Source organism: Pipistrellus kuhlii, unplaced genomic scaffold (assembly GCF_014108245.1).
Source record: "Pipistrellus kuhlii isolate mPipKuh1 unplaced genomic scaffold, mPipKuh1.p scaffold_m20_p_7, whole genome shotgun sequence".
In the NCBI taxonomy this organism is placed as follows: Eukaryota; Metazoa; Chordata; class Mammalia; order Chiroptera; family Vespertilionidae; genus Pipistrellus; species Pipistrellus kuhlii.
In genome coordinates, this window is record NW_023425573.1 from 7532520 (window position 1) to 7554660 (window position 22141).

General features: G+C 40.8%; 2 pseudogenes; one reads left to right on the forward strand and one right to left on the reverse strand.

Moving 5' to 3' along the window:
- Positions 1 to 3620: 3620 nt before the first annotated feature.
- Positions 3621 to 13307, reverse strand: LOC118709205 (annotated as a pseudogene).
- A 1871-nt stretch (positions 13308 to 15178) lies between these two features.
- Positions 15179 to 21677, forward strand: LOC118709206 (annotated as a pseudogene).
- The last annotated feature ends 464 nt before the right edge of the window (positions 21678 to 22141 follow it).

Consider the following 22141-nt stretch of genomic DNA (forward strand, 5'->3'; position numbering starts at 1 on the left):
AATCAACCAATTAATGCATAAATAAGTGGAAAAACAAATTGGCATTTCTCTCTAAAATCCTTAAAATATTTTGTTCCTTTAAAAATTCTGTCACATGCTACTGAATAAATAGACATCAAGGACATTATGCTAAGCAAAATACACCAGCCACAAAAGCAAATATGTATGATCCCACTCATATAAATATGTAAAGTAGTCAAATAAAAAAAGAAAGAATAGTAGAATGGATATCACCAAGGTCTGGGGAGGTAGGAGGCAATATTAGTGCTTTACTACTTTCAGAATGTCAGGAATGCAGATATTCTAGAGATCTGTTGAATGCCATTGCAGAAATATTTAACAGGAACTATATACTTATACATACTTAAAATTGTACATTTAATGTTACTTATTGTTTTATACAATGTGGGGAGGAAGCAAAAAAATACAGAGAATGAGGGAAAGTAAACCTCAAAGAGTCCCTCTCCTGGGCTCTGAGCTGTGGCTCCTTCTGGGAAAAGCAGCAATCAGCTGCCATGGCATGTGATTCTAACATTCAGGATTTTCTAAGTGATCTTCAGACTCTCTGCAAGTAGACTTCAGACAACAAGGGATATTGCCATATATGGGTCAGAGTCCACCAAAACTATTTGAACTATTCAGCCATAAGTTTATACCCTAGCCTTGCTCTGGTTTGCTCATTCCTGCTTGAGAAAAACTCCATAAATCCCCTTGCAGCCCATTTCCCGTCTTCCTTCCTCTCTGCCGGCTGACCTTGGACCTTGCATCCTCTGGTTGTCCTAGCTGTCCTGTGTGGCATGCCAGTCCTCCTGCGTCTAGGGCAGTGGTCAACAAACTCATTAGTCAACAGAGCGGCAAACCGCGGCTCGCGAGCCACAGTTTGCTGACCACTGGTCTACGGGACTGTGAAATGAAGTCTTCCTTCATCACAATCATTTAGGAGTCTGTGTGTACCCCTGTGTATGCTGAAACAAATCCAGGGCATGCCTTTTTTTTTCTTTCTTTTAATTCTCACCTGAGGATATTTTTCCATTGATTTTTAGAGAGTGAAAAAGAAGGAAAGACAGAGAAATATTGTTGTGAGTGAAACACATCAATTCGCTGCCTTCTGCACTAGCCCTGATCAGGCCCAGACTGGGGAGGAGCTTGCAACCAAGGTTCGATACCCTTGCCCGGAATCGAACCCAGGATCCTTCTGTCCACAGGCTGATGCTTTTTATCCACTGAGCCAAACCAGAGCATGTCTTTAAAACAACTGGCACCGCCATCCCAGGAGATCATATCAGGGGTTGATAACATTCTTAGACTGCTTTGGCTCAGCAATTGGTCCGCACAGAGCAGCAATTGCCTAAAGGGAACCACTGCTTTTGGTCACACGAGCTGCATGATGGCTACTGTGGTGTGTCTGTTGGGAATTGCCATGATTTTCCTCCTGCAATTCAGGAGCTCTGAAGCCGTGTGTGCTGCGAGCTGCCCCTCGGAGAGCCGCTTGCAATAGGTGCTTCCCTGCAGCAGGCAGGCTGAAGTGTCACAGAAGTGCCTTTCCTATCCACCATGGTGTGAAAACAGAAATTACTAGCAGAAGGAAAATTGGAAAATTCCCAAGATGTGTAAATTAAATGACAGCTCCGGACCAAATGATAAGGAAAATGACAAAGTATCTTGACACCAACAAAAAGAAAAACGCAAGCATAACAAAGCTTATGAGATGCAGCAAGAGCAGATCCAGGAGGGACGTTTATAATGACAAGCCCTCCATTCAGAATACAGAAATATCTCAAGCAACCTAACGTTAATTAACCTCAAGGCACACTCGAAACAATAACACACTAAGCTAAAAGTTAGCAGAAGAAAGGAACTAGAGCAGAAATCAATGACATAGAGAGTAGAAAGACAATAGGAAAGATCAACAAAATAAACATTGCCTTTTTTAAAAAAGATAAATAATGTTGAAACCCTTTCTATTGAATAAGCAAGACCAAAAAAAGGGAAGACTCAAATAATAAAATCAGAAATGAAAGAGGACACGTTACCATTCTTACCGGAGAAATACAAACAACCATTAAGAAACGACTAAAACAATAATATGTCAACAAACTGGTTGACCCAAAAGAAATGGATTGATCATAAGTTTGCGCCTCTTCTTTGCCTTGCTTGCTTGCTTTGTTTATTTCTTCCTGAGAAGAACTCCATAAATTCCCCTCTTCCTCTCTGCCTGCTGACACTCCAGGCCATTTTCCCAGGAGCCCTGTGTGGCCTGTTAGGCTTCCTGTTTCTATGAGACAGTGAGTCTAATGCAAACATTTTCTTCACGGCAACTATTTGTGTCTGGGCAGCTTATTCTTTCTGCTCAAAATGAGTCCAGGGCATGTTTGTAAAACCGCTGGGCACTGCAGCCCCGTGGACCACCCCAGATGGAAAGGATACCCTATGGGGAGCTCCCCTGCCTGGAAAAGGGCTGAGCAGAGCACCACGCCCTGCTGAGCCGTGCCCTGTGCAGGAAGGAGCCCACACTGTGGGCAGTTTATGACGCTGAGGACCCAGTGCAGGGCTGCCACACAAGCATGCAGCGTGCAATGATGCATGGTAGGATGGTAAGAAGAGCATTATTCAGTGCTTGAGAGTGCCAGTTAAGAATGCCAAGCCCAGTGCCTGTAGCCAAGGCCAGTGTAGCTCCGTGGTTGAGCGTCGACTTATGAACCAGGAGGTCAAGGTTTGATTCCTGGCCAGGGCATGTGCCCAGGTGCCGCTAGATCCCAAGTGTGGCAGCCAATCAGTGGTTCTCTCCATCATGGATGTTTCTATTTCCCTCTCCCTTCCTCTCTGAAATCAATTTATATATATATAAATATAAAATCAATTTATATATATACTTTTTTTATATATATATAAATATAAAATTTATATATATATAAATATAAAATCAATTTATATATATATATACTTTTTTTTTTAATTTGAAAAAAAGGAGTGCCAATCACAGCAAAAATAGAGGCTGCAGGGTTTGGGGAAAACTGACTTAGCTGCGTTCTTATGAAAACTAGATTTTTTTAAGAATATATTTTTATTTATTCTGGAGATCAAGGAAGAGACAAAGAAAGAGAAACATTAATGAGAGACAAACATGGATCCATCCACCAGCTGCCTCCTGCACACTCCAGACCAGGGATTGAACCTGGAACTCCCCCAACCAGGAATCCAACCAGTGGACCATTCAGTGCCTGGGATGATACCCAACCAACTGAGCCACACCAGCAAGGACTGAAGCTAGATTCCTAAGAATATTTTTTATTTCTTGATTTTTAGAAAGAGAAAGAAATACCACTTGTTGTTCCACTTAATTACACATTCATTGCTTGCTTCTTGTATGTGCCTCTCAGAGGAGATTGAACCTGCAATACTCGAGTCGGTTGAGTTACCCTGCAAGGGCAATAAAACTAGATTTTGTAAGGAAATTCACAGAAGAGTCCAGAAGGTACAAGAGTTGACTGCAGTGTGATGAAGCAAAGATTCTTCGTCATAGAAGCATGCGGGTGAAGGTCTCCTAGCAGGGTGCTGAGAGTTACCCCCGAGTATAGGCCCAGATCCATCTGCCCTCCGTCACTGGGTTGCATGCTGTGCTACTGCCAGTAGCACCGGAGAACGGTCTGGCGAAGGGCGCTGTGAATGGAGATTTGCAAAGGGTGAAGTTCTTTGCCAATTCTGTGCATTGCGATGTGCTGCCTCACAGTGCCCTGTTAAAGAAAAAGAAATTCAATGACATGTATTAAAGATGGGAAGACAGGTTTTATTCAAGACCTGAGCGTGGGTTAGGGTAATCAGGGTAATCAGACTTGGAGGGCTGGCAGGGTGGGGGTGGGGTGTTCTGATGAAACCGACTTAGCAGAATTCTGGTTAAGGCTGGATTTTACAGGTCAGTCTAGGACAGTGGTCGGCGAATTCATTAGTCAACAGAGCCAAATATCAACAGCACAACGATTGAAATTTCTTTTGAGAGCCAATTCTTTTAACTTAAACTTCTAACGCCATTTCTTCAAAATAGACTCACCCAGGCCGTGGTATTTTGTGGAAGAGCCAGACTCAAGGGGCCAAGGAGCCGCAAGTGGCTCGCGAGCTGCAGTTTGCCGACCACTCTAGGAGAAGGGTAGGGAGCAAGCCTGGCTGAAAAGTATAATGAGGCAAAAAACCTTCGAAAGTAAGTGCACAGGTGCGCCTGCCTTGGTGTACCTGTGTGGGTACAGTGCCAAGCACAACCTGCAGTACTGGCTGTGGTACCACACGGGGCAGCCAAAGCACAGTGCTGTGTGGGGTGCTGTGTGTGGAGGTGCACATGGGGAAAGGAGGTTCTGGCTTGACAAAGCAAACATGAACTTCTCTGAAGATGCTATGGGGTCCTCAGATATCACCTGGGGTGGTGAAAGGTAAGGTCCTGATCGAGACTCAGGGAGACTGGATATGGAGGCAGGCAGAGAAGTTCTGGTGAACCTGGCTTAGCAGGTGAGCCTAAGAGATTAGGGAGAGAACCATACCAAAAAGTGTCACGGAGCAAAGTCTCTTTCTTGGGCAGGAATGCCACGGGAAGACCGGGACACAGGTGCCCAAGAGCATGGCCCTGAAGGGCAGAGGTAGAACTACCCTAAGTTTCCGAGGTGTGACCACTCTGAGCTGACATTCATCTGCACCAGAAAGCCGAGGTCCATGGAAGGTTCACCGCGGTCCCGCTCCAGGTTCACACAATCCGCGCCAAGGTCGGCCTGTGGTTCGTTATGGAGGATCTGGTGAAACAGACTTCTTGCTGAAACTGGATTTTACAAGGAGATGCACAGGTCAGCTTTAGAGGTTAGGGAGCGAGCTGACTAAAAAAGTATAATGAAGCAAAGAATCTTGGTCTCAAAAGGGTGCCTCAGTAAGACCCGGAAGTAAGGCTGAGGTATCCCTGCCTTGGGGTGCATCTGGGGGTACAGTACCAGGGCACATGCTGCAGTACCATCCGTGGTACCACTAGAGGCAGCCAAAGAACGATGCTCTGTCAGATGCTGTGTATGGAGGTGCGCATAGGGAAAGGGGTGTTCTGGCTCAGCAAATCGAACACAAGTCTTTCCAAAGACGCAACAGGTTGATCAAATATCCCCTGGAGGATGGTGAAAGGGGAGGGTCTTGAACTGATATTCGGGGTGATTGGATGTAGAGTGCTGGTGCGGGGACAGTTCTGAAACTGACGTAGAGTTCTTGCTAACACTGGGTTTTACAAGGCAGTGCCCAGATGGGCCCAGGAGAAGGTTAGGGAGCAGCCTGACTAAACAAGTATGAGGAAGCAAAGACTCTTCACAAAAGATGGCGCAGTAAGACCTGCCAGTAAGTGCTGAGCTGCAAGCCACTAAGGTGCTGATGATCCACCGCAGGTAGGGAAGTGCCGCTGCGGTGGTGCAGAGTGGGTCTCAAGTCTAAGGCTGCATTCATCTGTGGTTCTAGGGTGCACCTGGTACTGTGCCAGGGTCCCCCTGTGGTTCAGTATGGAGGTTCTGATGACATTGACTTAGCACGCTTCTTACTAAAACTGGATTTTATGCCTGGTCAGCATGGCTGAGTAGTTGAGCGTGGAGCTATGAACAAGGAGGTCACTTGTTCGATTCCCTCAGGGGGCACATGCCCGGATTGTGGGCTTGATCCCCAGTGTAGGGAGTGCAGGAAGCAGCCGATGAATGATTCTCGCTCATCGTTGATGTTTCTCTCTCCCCCCCCTCCCTTCTTATCTGAAATCTATATCTACTATATCTATTTTAAACTGTATTTTACAATGAATTGCACAGACGAGCCTAGGAGAAGGTTAGGGAGCAAGCCTGACTAAAAAGTATAAGGAAGCAAAGACAGCGTCACCAAAGAGTGCCCTGGTAGGTAAGACCTGGTCATGCTCCTCAGCTGGTTAGATAGAGCATCATCCAAATAAACCAAGGTTGAGAAGTCCATCTCTTGTCAGGGCACTTGATAACCCCCATGAAAAGACTATACTTTCAGACTATTACATTTCTATAATTTGTGGACAACCCCCATGAGCACTTAGTAACCCACTTTCTCCTTTCTCTCTGAGCTTTTCTGAATCAAATGACCTCCGCCAGAGGGTGGGTGAAAGCTTTGCCGGAACACTCCTCCAAGTGCGCTGGACAATGGCTGTGGTAGTGGGTAGGCTTCCTCCTCAAGGGACCAGGCCTTGCTGCTGTAACAAAGTGCACCCCTCCCCAGGGGTATCTAGGGCATCCCATTCACAGAGAAATATGCTCTTTAAGAACATTGAGCAAATTCATCACCACTAGACCTGCCTGTGAGAATTGTGAAAAGATGTTCTCTACAGAAAATAATAATAATAATAATAATAATAATAGTAATAATAATAGAGACATCAGAAACTCAAAGAAAGAAAGAGCATCAAAGGAAAAGTGAAGGTAAAATAAAAACTTTTATTTTTCTTTATTTTTAATTGAACTAGCATTTTGTTTAAAGTGTTAATCTCAACGATGTATGCAATTACACATGCTTATGCATGTTTATCTTATGTGTGTGTAAATGCCTGTGTATCCATATGTCTAAGTGAAATGAATGACAGTAATGATACAAGGGACAGGAGGGAGCAAGTAGGATTATTTTGCTTTAATAACTTGTGTAGAGTTATTGTTATTGGAAAGTACACTTGGATTAGTTGTAACTGTGTATTGCAAAGTTTAGGACAATCATTACATTTTGAAAAAGTTAATAGCTTAGTGAGAGAGAGACACACAGAGATTTGTTGTCCCACTCATTTACTCAGTCATTGCTTGGTTCCTGCATGTGCCCAACTGGAAATCCAAACCAACTAAGATTGGATTTTGGGCAGGGCCAAAATATTTTTTAGATATTAAGTTACATGTTAAATTTGCAAGATTATCCATCTTTGTAGATCTCATTGAGAATCGAAATGTGTGTCTGCATATACTAGTAATAGACCCTAAATACTTTATGAATGAAAAAAACCCAGTCAGAGGTATTGAAATAATCACCTGCATGAATGAAAATTTTATATAATTATTTGACATTCTTATTCTAAAGTATGCAATAATTTTAACTCTTCTCCCTTTCTTCCCGGCTTAGCAAACTACTTACTACTTTGAATTTGGTAGCTAGTGCGTTTTTCTTGCTTCTATCTGAATTTTCTAGGAAAGGACTAATATAATCAATAAAATTTTCACCAAAAGATCTAAAGATAATTAAGCAATTAATTTAAATTTTAACAATAAAAAAAGTATGCTGAAAATGGAAGGAAATGGCCCCTGGTGGGTTTGGTTCCGTGGATAAAGAGCAGGCCTGCAGACTGAAGGGTCTCAAGTTCGGTTTTGGTCAAGGGCATATACCTGGGTTGCTGGCTCGGTCCCCAATTGGGGGAGTATAGGAGGCAGGTGATCAGTGATTCTCTCTCATCTTTGGTGTTTCTACATCTTTCTCCCTCTCCCTTCTTCTCTGAAATCAATAAAAAAATATTTTTTAAAAAGAATGGAAGGAAATGGAAACATATAAAAAGCTCAATTAAAACCACTAAAAGGAAGGAAAAGAGTAGAAGACAAAAATAGGAACTAATAATAGTGACATAAAATAAAAAACAGTAATAAATATGGTAGATATTAATCCATTACATTAATAATCACTTTGAACATCAATGGTCTAAATACACCAATTCAAGACAGAGACCCTCAGAGTGAATAAAAAAATAAGACCCAAACATATACTATCTATAAGAAACTCATTTTTTTAAAAAATGTTTAAAGTCAATAAAAAGAGAAGTCTTTATTTAAAAGATCTAATGTTACAGGAACAGTACACAGAACAATAATCTTACTATGCTTTCCACATTATATGTAGTATACCGACTGTATACAAGATATTTAATGGTTTTTCATGGAGTCCACAATACCTTCATTTGGGTAGGCAAAACATTCACTTTTAGGAAATTTTTAATTATGAGGAGTGTTTTTTTCTTTATAGTTCAATTGGCATTACTCAAAAATACAGTCTCTCTAGTGATTTAAGACTGTGAGGTTGTTATCCCGCCCAAGATAAACTCATCAGGCCGTAGCTGGTTTGGCTCAGTGAGTAGAGCGTCAGCCTGCAGTTTCCACTGAAAGTTCTTGAGTTCAATTCCAGTTAAGGGCACATGTGGGCTCAATCCCCAATGTGGATCATGCAAAAAGGCAGCCAATCAATGATTCTCTCTCATCATTGATGTTTCTATCTCTCTCCATCTTCCTTCCTCTCTGAAATCTATAAAAATATTTTTTTTAAAAAAAGGAAAAATAAAAACTCAGTACTGCAGTTAAAAAATAATGTACCTTGCCCTAAATGGTTTGGCTTGGCTCAGTGGATAGAGCATCAGCCTTCGGACTGAAGAGTCCCAGGTTTGATTCCTGTCAAAGGCATGTACCTTGGTTGCAGGCACATCCCCCAGTAGGGGGTGTGCAGGAGGCAGCTGATCCATGTTTCTCTCTCATCGATATTTCTAACTCTCTGTCCCTCTCCCTTCTTCTCTGTAAAAAAAATCAATAAAATATATTTTTAAAATAGAAATTAAAAATAAATGTATCTTGATCAGGAATGCTGTTTTGCTTTCTCAAAGTAACAATTATGGGATCCATAAGTTCATAAACATTTAAAACCTGTATTATTTAAATAGATTTATGATACAAAAATACATATTCTGTGCATGTTGAATAAAACCATCCATTATCTCTGATTCCTATAAGAATGCAATATCAGACATTCTATATATAAATTTCTGTCAGATATGTTGGAAATATTAAAATATTGTTTAACTTGAATTTGCCATATATTGACAATATATTTTATTGGACTGCTTTATGAGTGTTGGTAATAACTTAATACTTAAAGTCTTTCATTAAGCCTACTGTAAAACACCATGGAAGTAAAGAAAATGGTTTGATTCATCAAATATGAAGTAAAAATTAATGCCTATTCTTTAATATTTTTGCTGCATTTTTTTTTCAGATGTGTAATTTGCTCTTACGAGCCATACGTTACTTGGGAAAGCACATAATTAGCCCACTAAACAGTTAGTGTTCCTCTGAGTGCAAAGTCCAGCCTCTCCCACTCCAAAGCAGGTGCTCAGGGAAAGCCAACTGGTTGATACTATTTATACGCTTCAACAGTCGCCATCTGTAGAAATTTACTATAATAGTCTGTTAACTCACATAATCTTTAAGCCACATCTTATTTGTTTAGGGGTGCCTTGGACATAATTTCCCCCAAAGAGCATGCATAACCAACATAAATAGTTACCCAGTGGCTCTGAAACCAGTGTTTTAGGATGTTCAGAACAGAAACTTGAATCCCTCCTCTGATTCTATAGGGATTAACTCATAGAGCCAGCAGTCTGAGCTCAGTGTTGCTTCCTTTGCTTGCTGTTAACAATGCAATTATAACGAACAGGCCTAGATTTCAGAAAAGGGGAAAACTACTTTTGATCTCCTATTAAGCATCACTTGTAAAACTGCAGTGTCTCCAGGGTCTATTTGGCATATGGCTTTGCAATAATATCCTTTCGGGCATCTTCTTACAATGCGGACTCTGTCACATTCTTATATTTGTTGGGATATCTGTAAGATATCATCAAGTAGAAAACGTCCACCTCACTTTCCAGCAAGTTCTAGAACCACTTCGTTTCAACATAACTCCTCAAAATAGCAAATGGGGATCACCTCTCAAGCAGTGTGTGGCTGGTTAGACTAGCTGAACCCCTGTGCTGCGGCCATGTTTCCACAACTTAATTTTTTAAAACTCAAATTATCAAGAGGTCCTCTTTATTTTAATAGTTGGCAAATTTTTATAAGTGGTATGTGATGCATAGAACTTTGAGAAAAAAAATTTCTTTTCTCCTCCCTCCCCCCCAATTTACTGAGCAGCCACTATAAGGTTTTGGCTGCTGTTTTTCAAAGGGAGCGGTAGATGTTTACTAAGAGGAATATGGCTGGAAGATTTTGGTTGCAACGCATTCAAAAGGAATTAACTTCATTCCAGCTTTAACAGTGTCACACTTGGGCTTCAGTTCAGACCTGGTGCTGTCAGAAGCAAAGATGTAGTTGACGGATTCACAAGACAGATCCCATACCTGAGACTGGGTCCAATTAAACTTTCAACTGCCAGCTAAGTCCTCTTGGGAAAGGTCTAGAGCAAAAAAAAACACCCCTATCATCGGTACAGTTCACAGAAGGATGAGCAATGCTGTCGGAATCCGAAACGATGCTAGCGATAAGCGGGAACTGTCTGACTTTTGATACTTGAGGTCTAACAGAGTCCCTGCAGTATCTGGTATTTCCTCACAAAGTCCAGCAGATCCAGAAACCTGCCCCGCCCCCCTCCCCTTCCCCCTGCCCCACCCCTCGCCTCAGAAGAGTGGAAAAACACCAATGCTCCATCTGTTGGGAAGCAGATCCAGTATTTATGTTTCTTTTGGGGGGTTTAGAATCTCTGGAGGATGCAACACAGACTTCAGAACTGCTCCTCCTTCTGCCCACCCCCCACCCCCTGCCCACTTTTTCTTCTAAAAGAACTTCCAAGAAATCTTTGCTTGCTATAGGGTCTCTACCTAGGGCAAGGCCAAAAATTGTATCTTCAGTAGAAAGAAAGGATGCTTCAGAAAGTTACTAGTCTCCTTAGCCACTGAAGGGCCACCTCTTCTGACAAGCGCTATCAAATACCTAACATCAATGTCTAACTTTTCTTCTGTAGTCTGTTTCATACTCTCAAGTACAGATTCCATCTAAGTCCTTCTAGTCATTCCTGTAGCATTTCAGAACAGAAACTTGAATCCCTTCTCTTTCGGATCTGGGTTTGTACCCCTTATTTCCAGGTACTTGACACCATCATCCGCAAATTCTTTAATGACATCTTTTGTGACCATTACAATATCTTCGGGGCTGGTAGTAAGCTGATAAATAATTTGAAACATCTGGAAACATTCTTCTGAAGTTCTTTTCTGGCACATTCTCATATTTGTTGGAATTTCTGTAAGATATTATCAAGTAGAATGCTTTCACCTCACTTTCCAACAACTATCAAGGATCATTTAATTTCAACTTGACTCCTCAAAATAGCAAATGTGAATCACCTCTCAAGCAGTATATGGCTGCTTCGACTAGCTTGAACCCCTGTACGCAGGGCCATGTTTCCACACTTAATATTTTTTAAACCAAATTATTATTTATTTATTTATTTATTTATTTTAATATATTTTATTGATTTTTTTACAGAGAGAAAGGGAAAGGGACAGAGAGTTAGAAACATCGGTGAGAGAGAGTATTCGATCAGCTGCCTCTTGCACGCCCCCCACTGGGGATGTGCCTGCAACCAAGGTACATGCTCTTGACTGGAATCGAACCAGGGACCCTGCAGTCCACAAGCTGATGCTCTATCCACTGAGTTAAACCGGATTAGGCCAAATTATTATTTATTTTAATAGTAAGATTTTATAAGTGGTATGTGATACATGGAACTTTAAAAAAATTATTTTTTTTAAATTTAAGACATATTTACTGAGCAGCCACCATGTGTAAGTTATTGGTGATGAAGCCCGTGCTGCTTGGCTGCTATTCTTCAAAAGGAGCTGTGGATGGTATACTCAGAGGAATATGACTATCAATCCTAGTCATCAAGATCATGAATGTTAAGGCCTGGTTTCTTAGCTATTAATATCGTCATGGTATTAGAACTAATGGATCCATTGAAGTGGGCATAAAGTTCCACTTAGGGACCACTGTCACTCTTGAGTATCTTAAGGAGTCAAGAGCTTGAGGAGGGGTCAGTGCAGAGCACCAGTGACAGCAGAACCTTCAGCAAGAGTTCCCTGGCCTCCCTCAGATACACGCATGATGCCTCTGATGTGTTGCTAATTCTGGCAAAACTTATTTCTTACACTTGACCCATTTAAAACCACAGAGTGTATGTGTGCATAATTATGTGCATAACAAATTTTCAGTGTTCTCAAAATTATTTGCAATTAGTCAAAACCCTTGGTTCCAAGTCAGTATGTGTTTTAGCAGTATATGGGGAAATGGGAAAGTTATGTGCCATATTTATTTTATTTTCAAGTTAGCATTCTTTTTTTTAAAAAAAATATATTTCTTTATTGGTTTCATAGAGGAAGGGAGAAGGAGAGAGAGATAAAAACATCAATGATGACAGATCATTTATTGGCTGTCCCCTATATACACACCCCACTGGGGATTGAGCCAGCAATGAGGCATGTGCCCTTGACTGGAATAGAACCTGGGACCCTTTGATCCACAGGATGACACTTTATCCACTGAGCCAAGCCAGCTAGGGCTCAAGTTAGCATTCTTAACAGCAGGTCAGTGTCTGCAGTTTTTAGTGATCATATTTGTTGTTATACTTTAAACTATCTTTTGTTATTAAAAATACATTTCCTGTATTTGCACCTGAATAACATTGTATTTGGTGAAGAATAATAGTACTTACCTTCACTTAGACTTTCTATTTACCTTATACTAATGTAAATGGCTTCTTCCCTACCCCAGTAACTTACTTAGGGATGCACACTGAAGATCATATTGCCAAATTTTGCTATACAATCATACAATAATTTTTGAGAAAATTTTTGTGCACTTATCCTAAATGGAGCACTTAACTTAAGTGTTTTTTCCTGTCTCCTGCCAGTTTGTCAATTTGAATAGTCAGCCCAAGAGAAAATGAAAAAACCAAACCCAGTGTCTTAAGCAAACTTTTCATTTGGTTTCTTTACTAGCATTTGAAACAGATCTGCTTGATCACCTACTTAACAAATGGATGACAACTCCTAGAATCATCAGATTTTTAAAAAATCAAATTCTAACATATTAAAAAAATAAAGAACACATTTGACAGGAATAAAATTTGCTTACAAAAAAATTTTACATGTAACCTGCATAGTTTTACTGGACCAAGAACTGTCCTCCCCATTTACAAAAATCAAAGAGAAACCTGATGGACAAGTAATAGTTCTTCTACTCCAACCTCCTAGAAGTGCACTATGTGTTGTCCCATGAGTTTTTATAACTGATGTTAGGATTTAGGGTCTCGGCTAACAGTACAGTCTAGTCACCACTATCATCAGACTAAAGCAAATTAAGTGCAATTTTCACCAATAGGTTGAAGGAATCATCAATGTCAAGGTCAATGTTACGGATCATGAAGACTTGAAAAGATCTTGTCAGGTTGACAGATGACTTATTCTTTCTAGTTTTGACTATTTCTACTGCATCTTCTTGTTCCATGTCTCTCTGATAGACAATGAGATAACCAGTTAATTATAAAAGCATGTAACTCAAGATCAGTCCAATGGAATTGTTGCAAAGAGCTAGGTATGGGGGAAGGGTAGTAAGAAGCTTCCATGTTTTCTCTAGGTACACCACAATCCCCAAGTTTCCATGTGTTCACCAACCCAGTAACTCAAGAAACTCACTTTAAATATAAAGACAGGGATAGATTACAAGTGACTGGATGGAAAGGCTTCCAAATTGAAATGGAAGAAGTAAAACTGTCACTATTTTGCAGATAACATGATGTTACATATAGAAAAACTCTACCAAAAAATGTTACAATTAATACATGAATTCAGTAAAGATTCATACAAAATCAATATAAAGAAGTCTGTTGTATTTCTATACACTTAAAATAAACTATCTAAAAGACAAATTAAGAAAACAATTCCATATAATTGCACCAAAAAGAATAGAATACCTAGGGGAAAATTTAACAAAGGAAGTGAAAAACCTGTACACTGACAACTCTAAGACATAGGTGAAAAAATTAAAGAAGACACAAATAAATGAAAGTATGTACCATGCTCATGGATTGAAAGAATTAATATTAACTGCCCAAACAACCTACACATTCAATTCCTATCAAAATTCCAATGGTTTGGTTTTTTTTCCTTAGAAATAGGACAAATAATTCTAAAATTTGTTTGGAACCACAAGAAAAGCTGGAGGCATCCCATACTATATCACAAAGCTATAGTAATCAAGCCAGTGTGATAATGGCATACAAATAGATACATATCAGTGGAGCAGAATAGAGAACCCAGAAATAAATCCATGTTATATGGTCAATTAATTTACAAGAAAAGACTCAATAATATACAATAGGAAAAGGATAGCCTCCTCAGTATATGGTGTTGTAAGAACTGTACAGACACATATAAAAGAATGAAACTAAACTACTATCATGCAACATACATGAAATTAGCTCAAAATGGATTAATGACTTGAATAAGACTTGAAACTCCTAGAAGAAAATATAAATGGTAAGCTTTTTTCTTTACATTGGTCTTGGCGGGGATTTTTTTAGATTTGACACCAAAAACAAAGGCAAAATTAAACACGTGGGACTACAGCAAACCAAAAAATTTCTTCACAGCAAAGGAAAAAAACCATTATCAGAATGAAAAGGCATTTTGATAATGGGAGAAAATATTTGCAAATCATATATCTATCATAAGGAGTTAATATAATGTGTGTCAATTATACCTCAATATAAAGATAAAACAAAATAAAAAGCGAATGGATGACAAAAATATACCAGCTAACGCTAATCAAAAACAAACAAACAAACAAAAAAACAAAAAAACAACACACACACACACACACAAGTATAACTATATTTATTTTAGACAGGGCAGACTTCAAAGCAAGAAAATGTATCAGAGATAAAGAATAGCATTAGGGGTCAATTCTCCAAGAAGATGTAACAACCTTTAACATGTATGCACATAATAACAGACTGTCAAACTATGTGAAGCAAAAACTAATAGAACTGCAAGGAGAAACAGATGAATCTGCTATCATAAGTGTAGACTTCAACACCCCTCTATCACAAATGGACAGATCCAGCAGGCAGAAAATCAATAGAGACATAATTGAACTCAACAACACCATCTATCAACTGGATATAACTGACATCGATAGACTGCTTCATCCAACCACAGCAGCATACACATTCTCCTCAAGCTCCCATGGAGTTCTGAACCAAGAGAGAACACATTCTGGGCTGTAAAACACACCTTCACAAATTTTAAAAAATAGAAATCATTTGATGTCTGCTCTCGGATAGCAGTGGAATTAAGCTAGAAATCAATAACAGAAAGATGGCTAGAAAAATTACAGGTATACACTTATAGCCTTTCTGTGCTATCCGGAGAGGTGTCCAGGTGGCGTTGTTCTGTGTTCCGATCATAATATAAAGGGGAACTTCCAAGCCTTTGATGTCCTACAGACGAAGGAGGAGGAGAGCCTCCAATTCCTTGCAGCAGGAGCCCACTTAGGTGGCACCAACCTGGACTTCCAAATGGAGCACGCATCTGCAGAAGGAAACGTGACGGCATCTTCACCATAAATCTGAATAGAACTTTCTTCTGACAGTTCATGCCGTTGGAATGTCTGGTGTCAGTATCATATCCTTCAGGATTAAGGGCCAACAGGCTGTGCTGAAGTTTGCTGCTGCTTTTGGAGCCACTTCTTTTGCTGCCACTTTGCTGGTAGGTCTAGGCAGCCTTCTGGAAGCCACAACGTCTGGTGGTTATTGATCCCAGGGCTGAAGACCAGCCTTTCACTGAGGTGTCTTATGTCAACCCACCCACCAGTGCCCGGTGTAACACAGACCCTCCTCTCCACTGTGTGGGCATTGCCATCAAGTACAACAAAGGAGCTCACTCAGTGACTCTAATGTGACATTTGCTGGGGTCCGAGAAGTTCCGTGCATGCTTGGCACCATCTCTCTGCAGGAGGTCATGCCAGATCTCCATTTCCACAGAGATCCTGTAAAGACTAAAAGGGAAGAACAGGCCACTGCTTAAAAAAAAAAAAAAAAAAAAAAAAAAGGCTGTGGCTAAAGAGAAATTTCAAACTGAATGGACTGCTCCACATCCCAAGTTCATGGCTGCTCAGCCCAAGATTGCAGTCTGGTCTGGAGGCTCAGGTGCCCTCTGTAACTGTTGAGAAGTTTCCCACTGAAGACTGGAGCACTGCCTGCACAGAAGACTGGCCTGCAGCCCTCACCACTCAGGCCACTGAATGGGTAGGAAGAACCACTGAATGGTCTGAAGCTATTCTTCCACAGACTTTTAACCAGAAAATGGGAATAAGGTTGACAGGAAATAAATACTATCTGATCTCTCTCATATGTGGAAGAAAGGAAGGAAGAAAGGAAGGAAGGAAGGAAGGAAGGAAGGAAGGAAGGAAGGAAGGAAGGAAGGAAGGAAGAAAGAGGAGAAAAATAGGAGAAAAAAGAGAGAGAGGGAGAGAGAAAATGAGAGAGAGAGAAAGAGAGAAAGAGAGAGAGAGAGAGAGAGAGAGAGAGAGAGAGAGAGAGAGAGAGAGAGAAACCACACTACTAAGTAACAAATGGGTCAAAGAAGAAATCTCAAGAGAAATTTAAAAATATTTTGAACTAAGTGAGAAGGAAAACACAACTTACCAAAATGTGAGGGAAGCAGTAAGAGCAATTTTTAAAGGGAAATCTTTACTATTGAATGCATATATTAGAAAAAGAGAAAGGTCTGAAATCAGCAATCTGAGTTTCCATCTCAGGAAACTAGAAAAAAGTGCAAACCAAATCCAAAATAAACAGAAAAAAAAAAAAGAAATAATAAGAATTAGAGTAACAACAAAAAATCAATAAAATTGTAAACAAATAATCAATAGAGTTGGAGTTCAAATCCAGGTGTAATACTGCCCTACTTTGTGAATCTCAATTAAGGAGGTCAAGTCCAGGACTTGTGGTTGTCGTCGATTTTGAAGGCTAGATGCTTTACTAACACAGCAGAAACTACCTTCTGAGACTCATCAGTGCACTTCTGGCCTGATTCATACATTCCTGTGCACATCTGGAAAACCATGGGGCAGTTCTTGCCAAAAAATGTAAGCATGAGTCAACGAAGAGCCTCCTGGGAGAAAATTGATCCTAATGGAGAAAGAAGCAGAGATGATGAGCTTTGTCCTATTCAACACAGTACTGGAAGTCCTAGCCAGAGCAATTGGGCAAAAAGAAAGGAAGACATACAATTGACTCTGTTTGCAGATGACATGTATGATCATATATATATATATATATATATATATATATATATATATATATATATATCACCGTATTTTTCGGACCATAAGACGAACCCGGACCATAAGATGCACCAGTTTTTAGAGAAGGGAAATGAAGAAAAAAAGATTCTGAAACAAATAGTGTCCTAAAATATTTTATGTGCATTAAAACCCAACATCACAGTCATAAACACAAGTAATCAACCCTGTAAAGTAAACAGCAGCATTTAGAACCATTTTAGAGCCGGGCAAGCACACAGAGATCACACAGAGCCGGGCAAGTAAAAAACTTTTTTTTTAAAGTATATGTGTAGGCTATATTTGGACCATAAGATGCAGGGACTTTTCCCCCCCACTTCTGGGGGGGAAAAAGTGCGTCTTATGGTCCGAAAAATACGGGTGTGTGTGTGTGTGTGTGTGTGTGTGTGTGTGTGTGTATACCTAAAGATACCACCAAAATGCTGTTAGAACTAATCAACAAATTAAGTAAACCTGCAGGGTACAGATTTGTTTCTAAATGAAAAATAAAGGAAACAATTCCATTATACTAGAATAAAAAAATTAATAAAACACAAATAAATTTAACCAAGGAGGTGAAAGATCTGTACACTGAAAATAGTGAGCCGGGACTGGTTTGGCTTGATGGATAGAGCGTCGGCTTGGGGACTGAAGGGTCCCGGGTTTGATTCCCGTCAAGGGCATGTATTTTGGTTGCGGGCATATCCCCAGTAGGGGGTGTGCAAGAGGCAGCTGATCAATGACTCTCTCTCATAGATGATTCTAACTCTCTGTCTCTCTCCCTTCCTCTCTGTATAAAATATATTAAAAAAAAAAAAAAGAAAAGAAGAAGAAAATAGTGAGATATTAATGAAAGAAATTGAAGAATTCCATGTTCATGGATGTGAAATAATATTGTTAAAATGCCCATAATACCTGAAGTCTTTTATAGATTCAATGCAATTCCTACCAAAATTCCAATGTAATTTTTCAAAGAATATAAAAAAATACTAAAATTTGTATGGAACAACAACAACAACAACACACACACACACACACACACACACACAAAAGTAATAGCCAAAACAATATTGAGAAAGAAAAACAAAGCTGGAGGCACCATACTTCCTGATTTCAAACTATACCACAAAGCTATAGTAACCAAAATGTTACTGGGCAGGAAAGGGGCTAATCTCCCCCAGATGCTTGTGGAAGTAGGATTTTTGGGATACTGCTGGAATAAGAATTTCCCGAGGCACTAATGGGAGTAAGAGATATAACAGGAAGCCTTATTTCTGTAGAATAGCCCCCCCTGGATTTCCAAAGTCCCATACTTAATCATAGAAGAAGTGTAACTGGGCTTTCAGCAGAGCTACAATCAGAGCCAGTGCCCAAAATTTCCTTTCCATGTTGGAACTGAGTCCAGTCCAGCATCAGGCCAGCTTAGCTTGTGTTTTCCACAGTTCATTAGGACATAGCGTGTGGGGTCTGCATGGTTACAGGCCATCGGGACGAATGTAAGAGAGCCAAACACAAGCCATAAGCCAAGAGAGCAACCAGAGTTTGAACAGAGCCCTGAAATAAACCTAGATATAGATCATTGACTGATATTTGATAAAGAAGTCAAGAATACTGAATGAGGAAAAGATAGTCTTTTCAATAAGTGGTGCTGGGAAACCTTGATGTTCACGAGCAAAAGAATAAAATTGCACTATCTTTTAAAAATATATTTTATTGATTTTTTTTTTTTTTTACAGAGAGGAAGAGAGAGGGATAGAGAGTTAGAAACAACAATGAGAGAGAAACATCAATCAGCTGCCTTCTGCACACTCTTCACTGGGGATGTTCCTGCAACCAAGGTACATGCCCTTGATCAGAATTGAACCTGGGACCCTTCAGTCTGCAGGCCGATGCTCTATCCACTGAGCCAAACCGGTTAGGGCAAAATTGCACTATCTTAACACCATTTGTAAAAATTAACTCAAAATGGGTTACAGACTTGAATGTAAGACCTGAAACTAAAACTCCTGGAGGAAAACAAGGGAAAGTTCTCTGACATTGGACTTGGCAACAATTTTTTGGATATGATAATAAAAGCACAAGCAACAATTCTTTTTAAATGAACAAGTGGAACTATATCAAACTGAAAGCTTCTGCACAGCAAAGAAGCAATCAACAGGATGAAAAGGCAACCCATCGAATAGGAGAAAATATTTGCAAAGTATATATTAGATAATGGATTGATATCCAAAATATATAAGGAACTTATGCAACTGAAGTTCAAAAACCCCCAAATAATCCAATTTAAAAATGGACAGAGGTTCCAAATAGTCATTTTTCCAAAGGAGACACAAATGGCCAACTGGTACATGAAAAGATGTCCGATGTCACTAATCACCAGGGAAGGCAATTCAAAATCACATCGAGGTACACCTCACACCATGAGAATAGCTGTTATAAAAAAGATAAGATATAAGGATGCTTTTGCTGCAGTCAATAAATCCTCACTTGCTTTTCTGAAAAAAAAAAAAATAGAGAAGACACGTGTCAGTGAGGATGTAGAGAGAAGGGAAGTGAACTAGGAGTACACTGTCAGTAAGAATGTACATTGATACAACCACTACAGAAAACAGTATAGAGGTTCCTCAAAAAAAATGCAAAATAGAGCTCCTGTATGATCCAGTAATCCCACTTCTGGATATAAATATGAAGGCTATGAGATCATTCTCTTGAAGAATTATCTGTGCCTGCGCATTCACTGCAGCATTATTCACAACAGCAAAAACATGTGTGGACACAAAAGAAGCCACATACTAAGTAAGCCTGACAAGCTCAGGGGAGGCCTTGAGAGGCAGCCTTACAAACTCAGAGACCCACAAAGGATGGTCTGAAATCAAACTTTTTAACTAAAAGCAGCTTCCAGTTGGTAGTCCTGTCCTACGCCAAAATCTTCCCTGACAAAGGCCCATTTCCACCTTAACTAAGCCTGTTTGTTGTCATTCTGCATCTACAATAATATACCTTTGGAATGTCAAAGTAAATTTCTTTTTTCTGGACCCCTCAAAGTCCAGGCACCACTCTGCAGAGGCCACGAGTCCCCTCATTGTTACTGAGTTAATGGTTGACCATTAACTATCCTATATTCACCTATGTAAAAGAAATATGTGTCTATTGTTTCACTTTTTACCCAATCCCAGAATTCCCCCTCCCTTGCTTTCTCCCGCCTCCCCAATCTATCGCCAATGGAATTCATGTAACCCACTTATGTCCTCCCTTTTAATTGTGATGTATAAAATAAGGTGCAAAACTTCCGGTCTCTGGAGCATTATTTCAATCCATTGAGTTTTTGACTTCCTGGATAAAGAAAATGAGGAAAACAATTCAGCCATAAAGCCTGCATGGATGAACCTGGAGGGCATCGTTCTAAGCGAAATGAGTCAGACAGAGAACAAACGCTGTAGGATCTCACTTCTGTGTAGAATATATATTTTAAAGCCAATCCCATAGAAACAGAAAGTAGAAGAATGGTTGCCTGGACCCAGAGGGTCCTCCCTGCCTCTTGTACATACAGATGCTGGTTGAAGAGACAGGAAAAGGAAGAAGGACTGGAATGCTCTTCCATTCTGTGTCGCTAGCCTGTGTGTTGAAAAGTAGATGGCCCATTGTTTCGGCAGAGATATTAATGAGTTGTCAGCTATCAGAAGAAAGGCCCGAAGAATGAAGAGAGGGCAGAGAATTTAAATGGGTGGCAAGGCAAGGGGATGGAGACTGGTCTTGGTTTAGATTTTCCCAAAAAGCAGCCCCTGAGGAGGGGTGTGGGTGCAAGCAGGCTGTTTGGAAGGTGTTACCGGAAGGAAGGGGTGAATCAAGTGAGTCAGAGGGAAGAGACGAAGCCGGGGAAAGACATGTTAGTGAGGGGATTACAGGTGGACCCGGTGAGGAGCATGCCCCCGTGATTCACTGCAGGACTGGGAAGCTGGGGTGTTTGTCTCTCTGCCTAAGTCTCATCAGTTGAGGGTGGCGGCGGTGGTGCATTAGCCCTGGGCCGGAGGAGGCTCCCCGCTGCCTGACAAAGCCATTAGGCAGTGACCAGGCCAGGCCTCTGGGTGAGGAGTGTCAGCGTGCTTGATTGCTCGCCACCCAAGTGGCAGGAGGCCTCAGAGTGGGCAGGTGCTTCTGCAGCGAGGTAGGAAAAAGCTCCCTGGGGAAGAGGGTGTTAAGCAATATGTTGATGTGATATAATTTCTGGGCTCTAATCATTCAGTCAAATCTGCCACATACACAAACACCTTTGGGAAAAAAACAGAGAAGGTTTCTGGGTCCATGCAGAAGGGCGTGCCGGGGGCAGGGGGCAGAGGGCGAGGGGAGCAGGAGCCAGAGTGACCGTGGGAACAGCCCACAGTACACGGGAAGAGCAGGGTGCTCTTGGATGAGGCTGCAGAGGAAGGTCTGGCCCTTTTCGGGTTGTAAGTGGAATAGGCCTTTCCATTTTCACTTGTTTATGACAGCTCCTCTTCCTTCTTCGAGGACTCAGCCAGGCAGCAGGCAATCTGAGTGACAGACAGCCTCCATGCCGTCCTCCGCTTCCCCTGCCCCCCACCACTTCACCCTCTCCCTGTCTTTGAAGCAAATCAAAGGAAGTGGATTTCAACTTTTTCTTCCCGTAAGATGATTTATTTTTCCATGAGGCTCCTTATGCAAAAAAAAAAAAAAAAAAAAAGATCAATCCCTTGTCACACATCAACCATCCAGATCTTGCTACAGCCAAGTCTGAATCCTGGACGAACCCAATGGAGGATGCTGAGGAGGGAAGCCGGCTGCCTTAGCAAACCTGCCTGAAGGGTGAATGGGTTCGGGGCTGCACAGCAGCTAGCCGCTCTATCAGCAGTCCCATCAGCACTCTCAGGGACAGACCCTGCAGTGAGCCAGAAAGAGCTGTTTTTCCATCCACTGGAAAATATTTCTAAGACAAAGCCTGGTCCTCTGAAGCATTAGCTCGGATTTGATGCCTTAGGCAA